The 13948-nt window shown below is 44.1% G+C and overlaps 1 protein-coding gene across 2 annotated transcripts in view; it reads left to right on the top strand.

The window, feature by feature from the left end:
• Positions 1 to 13948, top strand: part of GRIA1 (glutamate ionotropic receptor AMPA type subunit 1) — a 307663-nt gene that overhangs the window by 68876 nt on the left and 224839 nt on the right. The gene's annotated exons all lie outside the window — the stretch shown is intronic.

A 13948-nucleotide genomic window follows, 5' to 3' on the forward strand; every position in this document is an offset into this window, starting at 1 on the left:
AATTCAAACCACTTAAGATATCACCTCACACCTGTCAGAATTGCTATCATCAAAATATCAACAAATAACAAGTGCTGGAGGTGAAGCGGGGAAAAGGGAACCTTCATACACTGTTGATAAGATTGTAAATTAGTACAGCCAATAAAATAGTATGGATACTTCTAAAATAAAACAAATTAAAAATAAAAAGAGCCACCATACAACCCAGCAATTCCACTTCTAGGTATTTATACAAAGAAAAGAAAAATAGTAGTTCAAAACGATATATGCACCCCTATTTTAACTGCAGCATTACCTACAGTAGTCAAGTTAAGGAAACAACCTAGGTGGCCATGTCCAACAATAGATGAATGAATAAAGATGTACATATATATACACACACACACACACACACACACAGATAGATATATATATGCACACAAATATATACATAGATATCACTATATCTCACTCATACAATGGAATATTATTCAGCAATAAATAAAAGAATGAACTCTAGCCAGTTGCGATGACATGGACAGACCTGGAGGGTGTTACGCTAAGTGAAATAAGTCAGGCAGAGAAAGACAGACACCCTATGATGTCACTTAGATGTAGCATCTAAAAAGAACAAAACAGGTGAAAAAAGCAAAGCAGAACCAGACCCAAACAGAATAAAATGATGGTTACCAAAAGGGAGAAGGGCAGGGGGTGGGTAAAACAAAGAATTTACTTTTAAAAACATAAATCATAGCAGTGTCAAGGATATTTCCACAACAGGTGGATGCTTTTCCTCACTTAGCTACATTCATTATGCCTCTTGACTGAAAGAGATAGGGTAGGCCTTCAGCCAACAGAACATCATTTTACTCTAGGGATTCCTGACTTTCATGGTGGTGAGTAGGGTGGAGATCAGAAAAGAGATCCTGGCCCTGGCCAGTTGGCTCAGTGGTAGAGCGTTGGCCTGGTGTGTGGAAGTCCTAAGTTTAATTCCCAGTCAGGGCACGCAGGAGAAGTGACCATCTGCTTCTCCATCTTTCCCCCTCCTCTTCCTTCCTCTCTCTCTCTCTCTCTCTCTCTCTCTCTCTCTCTCTCTCTCTCTCTTTCTCCTCTTCTCCCACAGCCATGGCTCAATTGATTCAAGTGCATCGGCTCTGGGCACTAAGGACGGCTCTGTGGAGCCTCCTCCTCAGGCGCTAAAAATGGCTCGGTTGTGAGCATGGCCCTAGATGGGCAGAGAATTGGCCCCAGACAGGGGTTGCCAGGTGGATCTGGGTCAGGTTACATGCGAGAGTCTGTCTCTCTATCTCTTTGCCTCTCAGGAAAAGAAGAGAAAAAAAAGAAAGAAAACAGATCCTACCCGTCCCTCAGGGTTGTTGCTCAAGATCACATAACCATGAAATAGAAGAGCCAATACGCTGAGAAAAAATTGTTCCTTCTGTCTTTGTAAGTGGTCTGAAACCCTGAGAGGTTTTTCATGTGATTGAAATTAAGTCATGTGGCAGCCTTTCTTTCAGGTGAGAACGAAGCAATTAGCCAGGTCTAATTGCCTAGCTGTATGAATGAACTGCTGAGGCAACTCTCTCAACAGTTTAATTTGAAGCCTGGAATTTGAGGGTTGAATCTGGGACATTTCCTGGGACTGAAAGATTTCCTGTGGGCTGGCCGTTTTCCTGAGCTGAAATGCCACCACGGTGGGCTCATTCTTCCCGATCCAAGTTTCTCAAAGTATGCTCAAGGGACATCACGTGTCAGAACCCCTTGAGGTTCCAGGAACTATGCATTTCCAGGCCCCTCTCCTGGATTCGGAATTGGTAGGTCTAGAGTGGCACCAGGAATTGGCACTTTTAAGAAAACTCCTGCGAGAGATTGTGATTCTGATGAAGGCGGAGGGCCAGATGTAGAGAAACGTGGTAGGCAGGTGAGTTTCCTTCCTTCCCTCCCGGCTAGCAGAGTAACTACGTTCTTCTGAACCAAATGCTGTAGCCTGTGAGCCGGTTGAAACTAGGGCTATGCCAGGCTCACAGTGAGTTCAGAAGGAAGCTCTTCATTTTAAAAGTGATGACAGAGATCATGCATGACCCCTTGTGCTCCCAGGACATGCGTCTTGGTCCCCAGTTACCAGTGCTATGGCCCTTTTCTTAGAGCAGAGCAGCCTGGAGGTTGTCCTAATGTGCTTACAACAGGAGAGTGTGAAATGAGCAGACTTTCCCCCTGTCTTTAAATTTAGAGGTCTCACCATGGCAGAGTTTTGCAATTAAAATAATAATAATAATAATTACCCCTTTAAATTATCATAAAAGCCTCACACCCTGCTGTCCCCCCTTAGATTCAGATATATATACCTTTGGAGAATGTCCCTCATCGAGTATCACTAAATCAGAGAGAAAACCCCATTTTCTACGTATTCCTACTATGGAGAAAATTTTGAGATATATTATCTTCGCAATTCATACCATAAAAATAATAGGTTACAGAAACGATGAATCGTTTATAATGTTTAATACTGAATATATTTTTGCCACCATTCCCACCACACTGGAGGTACGCTGTGATATGTTTTATATATCTCCTCCCTACTTCCTTGTGTCTCTCCACTGAGACTCATTGTGGCAATGTGAACGTCACCACAGGGAGCCCAGAGCAGGAAGGCATTGATTGGTCCCTGGGTGCAGAGATCTAACTGGAAGGCTCTTGTGCAGGGAGTTGGTCTGTCCAGGCTGGAGCTCCAGTGCCAGACTGACAGGCTGTTAAAGGGAGCCCAGGTGTATGGGCAGCAACTCCATAGCTCTTCCCCTGCTGAATGAAGGTCAGCAATTTGATTCAAAGGCAAAGAGGCCGAAATTGCCCTGTCCGACAGCTAAGTTCCAGCCCAGCCTTCTTGATCAGGGACAATCTTTCGTGTGATACTGGAAGTGAATGTAGAAACTGGAAAGATGTTATTGGTGATGATGACATGTAGAGCAGGAGCCATTGCCACTAATTAAGAGACGATGATGCGTCAGGCACACGCATTATTCTGTTTAACCTTCCCGCCAACCTTGAAAGGCACAGGTATCATTGTTTTTCTCAGTTTATATGAGGAAACTGAGGCTTAAATCTATCAAGTGACTTTACTTGCCCTGATTTCACGGGTGGTTAGAGCACCGTCCCGAAGTGCAGAGGTTGCTGGTTTGATCCCTGGTCAGGGCACAGACAGGAACAGATTGATATTCTTGTAAGATTGATACTCTTGTTTCTCTTTCTCTGTTTCTTTTCTCTCTATTTAAAATCAATAAAATAAACATAAAAAAAATTTTTTTAAAAACCTATTAAGTGACTGACATGGTAACAACAGTACAGGACCAGGGCTTGAACCCAGGTCTGTCTGGCCCTCCCGCTGCTGTCTCTCAGTACACTATTATTATGTAATCCCTTGTTAGAGCTACATTTTGGAGGGCTTTGAATTGTTGCACTAGACCAGTGGTCAGCAAACTCATTAGTCAACAGAGCCAAATATCAACAGTACAACGATTGAAATTTCTTTTGAGAGCCAAATTTTTTAAACTTAAAACTATATAGGTAGATACATTCCTTATCGAGGTAGTGCCCTCACATGGTATTTTGTGGAAGAGCCACACTCAAGGGGTCAAAGAGGCGCATGTGGCCCGCGAGCCACAGTTTGCTGACCACTGGCCTAGACCATGCTTCTGGAGCTGTTCTGGATCTTTGCACAAGGTGGGAGCTGAAGTGGGTCCTTTTAGGAATTGAACTATTTCTCATCTAGTTGTGGTCGAAAAAGGAGCGGCTCATATATCAGTGGTTGCCTCAAAAGGTTACTCTTCCTACAGTTCACTCGATTCATATACGCATAGGTCTCCTCACTCCCAGGCCAGCGCTCTAGCAAGATCCAGGAACCAGTATACCTTGGACCCCTTCTGGTCTTTTGGGAATAAACTATAGTATCGAGACTTCTGTTGAAATCCAGACTTCAAGACAATATGTCTCATTTTTCTTATTAGCAAGGATGCCCAGGTAGGTGTTGAAGCTAGGATAGGGTTCAGAATACAGTAAGTATGCAATAAATAGCGGTTGAAAGAATGAACATTACTAGTAAAGAATATGATCTGAGAGATAGCATTGTATTTTCTTGGTATTTAATTTTTCTAAATGTGAAATAAATAAGGGTGGTCTACATGTTGGCCTTTCCACTTCAAAACCTGTTTGACTCTAGAGCAAGGGTTCTTTACCAAAGGTCTGTGAATTGAGTCATGTATTCTTCACAATCCTATGCAGAATATCTTTTAAAATAGACTCATTTTAGTATAATTTACATATAGTACAAGTCACCCTTATTAGATGTACAGTTCTATTCATTTTGACAAATGTACATACTCATGTAACTACCACAATAATCAAGATACAAAATATTTTAGTTACCCAAAAACGTTTTCTTATGCACATTTGTAGGTAATGCTCTCCCCCAAATCCAGGCCCCATAACCACTGATACGTTTCTAATTCCTATCATTTTGCCTTATAAATGTCATATACACACATATACATAAGTTCACGCACATACACATCCTCAGGGAGACGGTTCACAGCTTTTGTCAGATTCCCAAAATGGCCTGGGGCTTACACAAGACTCAGGACCACTGGTCTTGTGGCTGCTTCCTTTGATTAGTGTTGAGTTCCTTCAGCTTGGTGGCCTAACTTCTCAAGTGAGGTATTAGCAAGCTGACAGGCAGCCTGGCTTGGTAAAACTGGCATTGAATTAGGGTTGAAGTGCTGTCCCACCTAGACTTTCCCTGTGTGATATCGACAGTCTTCTCTTCCATTCAAGGACCTCGCAACCCTGTCCATGGATAATGGCTTTAATGGGGAAGCTCCATTTCTCCCTCCTGCGTCTCCTCAGGCAACATAATGCAAGCTTCCCCCAGGGGCTTCCCCTCCACATCCCCCCCCCCCCACACACACACACAGGCCCATCACGGAGGCTTTCCTGCTTCCTGCAGAGGCAGAAATACAGGACGCAAAGCTTTCCAGCCAGCTGCTCTCGTTTTCCTTCATTAATGTCTGGGAGAAGGCATGCCAAGAAGTATGTTTATCAAGGTGTGCCAAGCTACAACAGGGGGACCAGATTTCCAGGCCCAGTTTTGCTACCAAAAACTTGCTGCACGTAGGCAAGTCCTTCAACTTCTCTCGCTTAAAATCTTGAGTGGCTTCCCAAAGGATGAACAATCAAAGCTTTCACGGGGCCTGCAAGGCTTTGACGTAAAGCCTGGCCTTTGCCTGCCTCCCCAGGCCTCGCCCCCTCCTCACCTCCCTTGCAGCAGCCTCCAATGACTCTCGCCTGAACCAGTGATAATTTAGAAGGTGCCATGGAGACTTCGGACGTAAGCTGTGGGCCTTGGGTTCTGAGGCTCTGCAACATTTCACTGGGCAATCATGTACCACTAAGTGGACTTCCGAAGAAGCTCCCATGGAAGTAATTAAGCCAGAGCAGCAGAACAATGCAGACCCGCAGCTGTGGAGAGGAGGGAAGAGTAAGGCCAAGTTCCAGGCTGTTCCTTCTTCAACAAGGTAAGAAGGGTAGATCGAAGGCCAGAGAACAGGGGTTTTTTTGTTTGTTTGTTTGATTCTTATATTTATGCAGCTTTTTTCCTCCTCAATTATGGAGGTTTCTTCATGACACATGCCTTTAGGGCAGCCTTGGAAGAAGAAAAGGTTTTTCAAATGGTATTCTTTCAAATGGTATTCATCCAACATGTGGGGAGAGATCGGGAGTCCACCGAGTCATCACATCCTATCCCCTCAGCAGCTTTGTTGGTTGGGTGTCATGAGAGCTCGTGTCTCTCTAGTACCTTCTCAGTGCTCAGCCTCTTGCTCTGAGGTTTACATTCATCATCCTGCATAATCATTACAAATAAACATAACACGGTCCATATTTTGCAGATAAGGAGACTGAGGATTGCACCAAGTCAATTACTTGACAAAGGTCACAAAGCTGGTAACTTGTAGAACCTGGACTGGAACTCAAGTGTCTCTGATACCAAAGCATTTCCCATGTATAAGACGCTCCCGTGTATAAGACACTCCCGTGTATAAGACACACCTTAATTTGGGAGTTTGAAATTTGAAAAAAAAATGTATTACATAAAGTTATTGAACTCAAGTTTTATTCAACATAAAATTCATACAACTCCTTATCACTGTCAAAACTCCCATCCATTAGCTTGTCCTCATCTGTGTCTGATAACGAATTATATCTTTAACAATGAGCACAAAAACAAGCACGAAAAAGCGAGAAATGCAAGTAAAAGTATCTACAATCACTGTATAAGACTCACCCAATGCCTGACCAGGCAGTGGCGCAGTGAATAGAGCATCGGACTAGGATGCAGAGGACCCAGCTTCGAGACCTCGAGGTTGCCAGCTTGAGCGCAGGCTCATCTGGTTTGAGCAAAGCTCACCAGCTTGGACCCAAGGTCGCTGGCTCCAGCAAGGGGTTACTCGATCTGCTGAAGGCCCATGGTCAAGGCACATATGAGAAAGCAATCAATGAACAACTAAGGTGTTGCAACAAAAAACTAATGATTGATGCTTCTCATCTTTCTCTGTTCCTGTCTGTCTGTCCCTATCTATCCCTCTCTCTGACTCTCTCTCTCTCTGTCCCTGTAAAAAAAAGAAAAAAGATGCACCCAAGTTTTTAGACCCCCAAATTTTTTTTGAAAAAGGTGTGTCTTATACATGGGGAAATACTGTACATAATTGCCAGTTACTACGTGGGAAATCAAGTTTCATTACTTTACCTAATGTAGGCCTAAATTTCTTCATTTCTTCTGTGAAATGGGGTAAAATATTACCTTGGCTTACGGCGTTTACAAGAATTGAAAAAAGAATTAATGTATTTATCATAATGTCTGGCATATTGTTTTACATATATATATATAAAATGCCTGCCTCAATATAGGCTAGCTGCTATTCTTGTCATCATCATCACCATCGTCTTCATCATCACCATTATTGTTTGCCAAGAGAGAGGTCTACACAAAGTACTACGGTGGCTCAAAGGAGGGGGCAATCATTTTCACCAAGAGGATGGTCAATGGCAACACAAGGATAGGTGAAAGGTTCATCAAAATGCAACTTGCCTGACCAGGTGGTGGTGCAGTGGAGTGAACTGGGATATCAAACTGGGACACAGAGAACCCAGGTTTGAAACCCCGAGGTCGCCAGCTTGAGCGTGGACTCATCTGGTTGGAGCAAGGCTCACCAGCTTGAGCCCAAGGTTGCTGGTTTGAGCAAGGTTGCTGCTGTAGCCCCCAGTCAAGGCACATATGAAAAAGCAATTAATGAGCAACTAAGGTGCCACAACAAAGAGTTGATGCTTCTCATCTCTCTCCCTTCCTGTCTGTCTGTCCCTATCTGTCCCTCTCTCTGTCTCTGTCACACACAAAAAACCAATGTACCTTGACCTTGAAAGGAGAACATGTACAAGCAGATCTGGGGTCAGCAAGACATTTCAATAGAAGAAACAACATGAATAAAAGGAAAGCAAAAAGCAAACACTAGTGATGACTGGGAATAGTGAAGAGACCATTTGGCAGATGGATATGTGCATAAACTCAGATGAGGGTAGACAGAAGCCTTAGTGAGGGTTTTAAGAACCAAACTGAGGCTGCATGATTTGGGTCTGCTATGCCCCGTGTCAGTCACATCCGGCCGGCGTATTAATAAATAAATCTCCTCCTTTTAATAAAACTGTTCAAAATTCAGGAAAAAAAAAAGCAAACTGAGTATAAGCTCAGTTATATCGGAAGACAGGGAACATTGAATGTTTATGAGCAGAGGAGCGAGGGATCAGAGCTATGGCCCAGGAAGATTTGGCTGTCCCATTATGGATGGATACATGTAAGGGAGTTAGTTGCAGGATTTCAGAGTTTGGGAGAACCAAGTGAAAGCCTGACTTAATACAATGCTGTGTCCAGTTAGCTAGACCTATTTGGCTTTAGATGGGAAAACTCTGTAACCTCTAAGTCAGCCTGGTGAGATGCCCAGGACTTAACGGGTCCTGCAAGATGCATTTCCAACCAGCCGTCCTACGTACTTGAATAACGGTCCCTTACTTTGCTACGTTAATTTGAAATTTATGCATGTCTCCAATGTCCATTGGATCCTTAGAACAACACTGTGATGAGAGAGCTATTTTGACTTGTGAGCTTATTAAAGACAAAGATTGTATGTGATTTTTGAGTTTTGCATACTCAACCAGTAATTGAGCGAGTGGATCAGTGAGCGTGTGTGTGCAGGAGTAAATGGGTGAATCACCCCCTGACTCAGGCCCCTGAGGAGAGGAGATAGGAGAGAAATATGTAAAAATCTCACAGCTAGTAACACATAAGACTGGGACCTGAACCCCCAGTTTTTCATCTCCCCCACTTTCATTATTTTCACACGTCTCCTTTCTCTACTTACCCTTCCTTAGAAGGGTGCTTTCCGAAGCAGATACAATTTAATGACTTGGACTCCTGCTTGCTTTTTTACTTTTTCTTTTTCTTCTTAAAAGAGGTGCTTTGCCTTTTCCCTTTTAAGTCGTGCTCAGAAGGAACACTGGCTTTGTGCCCCTGAGAGCTGAATTTTAGCCTCGTGTTCTGATTTGGATGGAAGATAATGCTGCTCAGCCTTCAGAGATATGAAAGGTACCAATTGTTTCGTTCTCTGAGCATTTGGAGGCAGCTCTTGTGTTTTTGTGGGGTTTTTTTTAAATTTCCCCTTACAAAGCACTCTTTTCCTTACAGTAAGGAGGGTGAAGGACGGAAGGTAGGAGGAAGCCGGGTTAGTCTGTGCCTCCGAGGCCTTGAGTAGTTTGAAGGAAATAAACGAAGCAACACAAAATGATAATGTTAAGCTGTTCTCTGCTACTTCCCCGCCCACGGCCAGTCTACAGCTCCCATCGAACATGCGTAATATTGGTTGTTGGGCAGACCACAAAGTTCTCTTTCCTCTGGGATGTGTGGTCAGTCCACCTTGAAGAAGGGGCATGACATCAAAGAAGTTCATTGTCACCCCTGCAACCCCCATTCCTGTGCTTCCTCTTCCCTTCAGGGGGGGGGGCAAAAAGCCTGGATTGCAAAGAGATTCTTTCACCTCAAATTGTTCTCCTTCCATCAGTATCTTGGCTATCAGAGATCAAAAAAAAAAAAAAAAGAAAAGAAAAGAAAAAAGCAGGTATACTATAAATAGCATTGTTGAGGAGCCTAAATGCTAATTAATAAGACTTAATATTTGCACAGTGCTTTTACAGATAGTACCTTATGCTGCTGGATTCTGATCAGTTACATTGAGAAGCTCTTCGTGCATGTTGTATAAATCATGACGGCGTGTTAAAGAGTGTGCTAAGATCAAGGTGTGACCTCTGCCCAGTATAGGGTCCTTGTCTTGGTCAGGTCCAGAGTCTCCTCCTTGCCAGGGTTTCCCATATGATTAGGTTCAAGGTGCCTACATCATGGCAACTGGACCTTTGAGTGACTGTCCTATGAACTGTCACTGCAATGGCATCTGTCACTTGCAATCCCCAGTCACGTGGACCAGACCCTGGCATCTCAGAGAGTACAGGGAAGTCTTTATGGAGAGCCTGATTCTGAATTGTTTTGGTTTTTGTCATCACAGTGTAGTGATTAAGAAACATGGGATTTGGAATCAGACAGATTTTGTATATTAGTTGCATGTTGCTACAGAACAAATTTCTCCAAAAGCTAGTGGCTTGTAACAATGATTCTTTATTATCTTTCATGGTTCTGTGGGTCAGGGAGTCAGACAGAGCACAGTGGAGCTGACTTATCTCTGCCCCAGGGTGTCTGACATCTCAGCTGGAAGGCTTGAGGATGAAGCTAAATAATCTGGGAGCTTCTCCACTCTCACATGAGCTTTGCTGGAGCTGGCAGCTGGAACACCCACCATGGCCTCTCTACATGGCCTGGGCTTCCTCACAACATGGCGGCTGGGTTCCATGGCTTAGCCTAGCAGAGACCATGACACTATGATGCCTCATGGAGAGTTATGCCAACAATAGAAAGTAGATGGTCAAGATGGCAAAGAGAGAGAGAGAGAAATGGAAGTAAAGGAGACCAAAGGTGGCCATGTTAGTCTAACACCGCTTTAAAGAACTAACTGAAAAAAACTACAACTTCCCCTCCTTGTCATAATCTGAGTATCATGTAGAAATGAATGCATCAGGAAGTTGTAGTTTAATAATGATTTATCCAACTAGTAGCCCCTGCCTTACTCCAGGTTCACCATTCCTCCCAAACTAGCATTACCTGAGTGTCCCCTTTGCCCGAGCAATGTTGCAAGCATATTCTCACTTAGTTCTCATAACAACCTGATGAATGCAATGTTATTATTTCTGTTCCCCTTTTTGGATCGGAACTTTGAGGATAGAAAACCTCTAGTCTCACATTTATATACTACAATGGCGGGACAGGCATAGGATAGACATTCCCATTCCAAAAGGGAGAAATTGGAAAGACGGAAGGAGTGATGGGTCCTGGGGGGGTGCAAAACCTAAGGGGACAAGCACCGTTAAAGCTTAAGGCTCCAGAATGACCTTTCTCTCAATGATCTGCCTTGCAGACCTGCTGGGATGAGAGCATCACCTCCAGGGCTCTAGGCAAAGGTCCTGCAGCACCTCTCTGCTGGGCTCCCAGCTCTTCTGGGCTGGGCTTCCCTGCCCACAGCTCTCCCGGGTTGGGCTCCTGAGCCTCTGACTCTGCCAGGAGCCGAAGGGGAAAGGGAGCCTGCCTTCTGGGGTATCTTTCATACTAATACCCTGTATGAAGGCTTCATTTTCATGACCTCATCATTTCCCAAAATCATCACCTCCAAATATCAAACATTGAAGATCGGTTTCAAGATACAATCTTTGGGAGGACAAAAAGAGTCAGTGTTCAGCAGGTGCCCACCAATATAAGAACTAAGCAGTGGATCTGGGTTCTTGTGCCATCTTTGCATGCTTAACGACCCACAAACAGACAGTGATCAAGCTAAAACTAACACCCAGGTCTCCTGACTCCTAGCCTAGCGGTCCTTCCATTAAACGGGGGAGACGAAGTAGTCCTCATTAACTGACTTGAAGATTGCTGTTGACCATTAATATAACTGACCTTTCCCTCAATCCAGCTTATTCAAGAAGTTTTAATATAGTTGTTGACATTTGGCATGAAAATGAGCAAAGAGAAACCCCACCCTCTTGTTAATTAAGGAATGGTTCACAGAGCAGCAGCGTCAACATCGCCTGGGACCTTGTTAGAAATGCAGAACCTCAGGCCCCACCTCAACTTCCCCGAACTGAAACTTGCCCCTTAGCAAGAACCCGGGTCATTTACATACACACTAAAGCTTGAGAAGCCGTGATCTGGTTTGCCAAAACCTCATCAGAAGCAGTTGAGTGATTCAGAGAGCTTTTACTGAGAAAAAAGACTTGATATTGTCATCATTAAGCTTTTATTATAACACTCTCTTGATTCCTTTCTTTCCTCCGCTTCCCATGAGTCTTCACTCACAAAGTCCTGTGGAGTTTTCCTTAATTATGCTGTGCATCCTTTTCTTCCTACTCTTACAGCCACCACCTTTGTCTTGGCCCTCGCTGCTCTGTACCCAAACTTCGCAACTGTATTAAAGCTGATCACCCCAACGCCTTCACGCCCTTCCATTTGCCTGCCACTGTCCTACTCTCAACCCTTTTCTGGCGTTTTCTTGCCATGAAGGTGAAATTCATATCCCAATTCTGGATTTGAAGGCCTTTACGTTCAAGCCCCAAATCACCTTTCCCGGAGAATCCATCACACACGTTTTAACGTCTGCATCTTCATTCAGACGCTAGAATTCTCTCTCCCACCTTTGCCACTGCCTTTGTGCCTCTGCTGAAATGCCACCTCCACCCTGCCTGCCAGATCGGCCCAGGTCACCGCTGCCTCCCTTTGTTCTGAGGTCCTGCGGCCCTTGTTGCCGGTACTAGTGTTTGTTTAAGTGCATTATAGTTTCAGGTAAAGGCAAGCATCTCACCACCAGATTGGAAGCTCATGGAAGGCAGGGCCTACGCTGTCCTCCCTGCCCTCATGCCCAGCATCTAGCAAAGCACTGAGCCCGCAGTAGGCAATCAGAAAATCGTTTGCTTCTACATCAAGTTATGGAGTAATGCCCAGCTCGGCAAGCACACCACTGCTACTAATGTATTTCCTCTCAGGGTCTACGCTACAGTTCAGCGATTATGTAAACAGCATTGTTTATAAAACCAACCGTGGGTAGGCAGCCTCGGAGCTGCCAGGCGGCAGGCATAGGATGCGGTCCAGAATTGCAGGCCGAATACACACTGGGAATCTTGATCTCAAGAGCCGCTGTGTTCTACGGAACCGAGCTCTGGGTGTCAGAACAGCAGGTGCCCTCCCCAGCTCCCTGCCGTGGCCCTCAAGGCCGGCTGCCTCTGAGAAGCTGTGTCAGGCCCAGAGCCCCAGCTGGGCTGCGGCAGCTGAGCCCGGGGCAGCCAGGACACAAAATGCTGACCACATTGACCCTAATTCTGTATTCTGTTACATTTTTTGTGTTTGCTTAGTACTTTCTTCTTGAGGCTGTTGGCAACAGTGTCTACTGATCACTTGGTTCAGTATATTATCGGCTTTTTGTATAAGATTTCATTTTCCTACTCATGGGCATTGGACAGCAAAGATTCCTGTGAACAGACATTACTGCTAACAATATGAACCACTTTTCCTGTGTATACAGCAGCTACCTGGAACCTCAGAAACCAAAAGAGATGGGAAAAGTATCGTCAGCCCGTTTTACAACTGAGCAAATACAGGCCAGAGACGTGATCTAACTTGCTCAAAATCACAAATAATGAGTTTGTCCCAGAGCTGGGACTAGAGTGCTGGCTTCATGAACGCAAGGCCAGTAGTCAGTTACCAGGTTTAGTGCAGCCTGACTGATTATTAAAGTAGACAAAGTAGGGATTTCAACCAAAACTCTTCTGAAGTTCATACTCTTACCCAACTACTAACAAAGCCTGTCAGACAATCCACACTGATTCATGTAAAAAAATATATTTGCCATTTCTGTCCTCAGTCAGTTTGGCCAAAATTGGGAGCAGTAGCCTCTGTATTTGAGAACCGCTGTGTCAAACACCTCTCTGCTTTCTTTTTGAAGTTATCCCTTTAACAATAGTTGTTCAGTTCTGATTATATCTGGGAGAGAAATAAGAAACTTATTTTGATGTTAATTGGCGCTAACAACTCAGTGAGTCAACAGGCTCGTGTATGTCCTATAAGAAGCCTCTCAAATGAGGATCATGCAGTTATCAAAGAGCTTTGCTGACCCACCAGCTTCTCAATGGCTCCATGCATTTAAGTTCACAAAACAGTTTAATAGTAAATGTCTCAGAGGCTAGGCTTTGGGGGAGGAAATTACTTTCTTACGCGTCATGCTGGGGATGCAGGAAAAATTCAATTGTTTTGCCCACACCAAAGCAGTATTCTAGGAAGTTCATGGTTGGTGAACATCTGAATTGCTGCTATCAGATTGCTTAGGTACACATCACCACTCTGTAATTTGCCAGCTCTGTGACCCTTTGCAACTTCACTTTTCTGAGCCTTTATTTCCTCATCTGTACAATGGGGGTCATAATAGTGCTTAATTCACAAGGCTGAATGATAACTGAGAAGATGGGCATAAAATACTTGGCCCAATACCTGGCATCTAAGTAAGTGCTTCATAAAAAGTAATTATTATTATTACTTACTTATTGATAATTATTAGTCAAATAAAATGAGAAATTCTCTTTACCCTTCATAAATATTTATATAGTGTCATTGTCTCAGGCCTGAATGAGTAATGCCTTCTGATTTGCTAATATCAAGAGTCCAGGTGTGGACCCTGGCCAGTTGGCTCAGTGGATAGAGCGTCAATCCAGCATGTGGAGGTCCCAGGTTCGA

The sequence above is a fragment of the Saccopteryx bilineata genome, chromosome 4 (genome assembly GCF_036850765.1).
Source record: "Saccopteryx bilineata isolate mSacBil1 chromosome 4, mSacBil1_pri_phased_curated, whole genome shotgun sequence".
In the NCBI taxonomy this organism is placed as follows: domain Eukaryota; kingdom Metazoa; phylum Chordata; class Mammalia; order Chiroptera; family Emballonuridae; genus Saccopteryx; species Saccopteryx bilineata.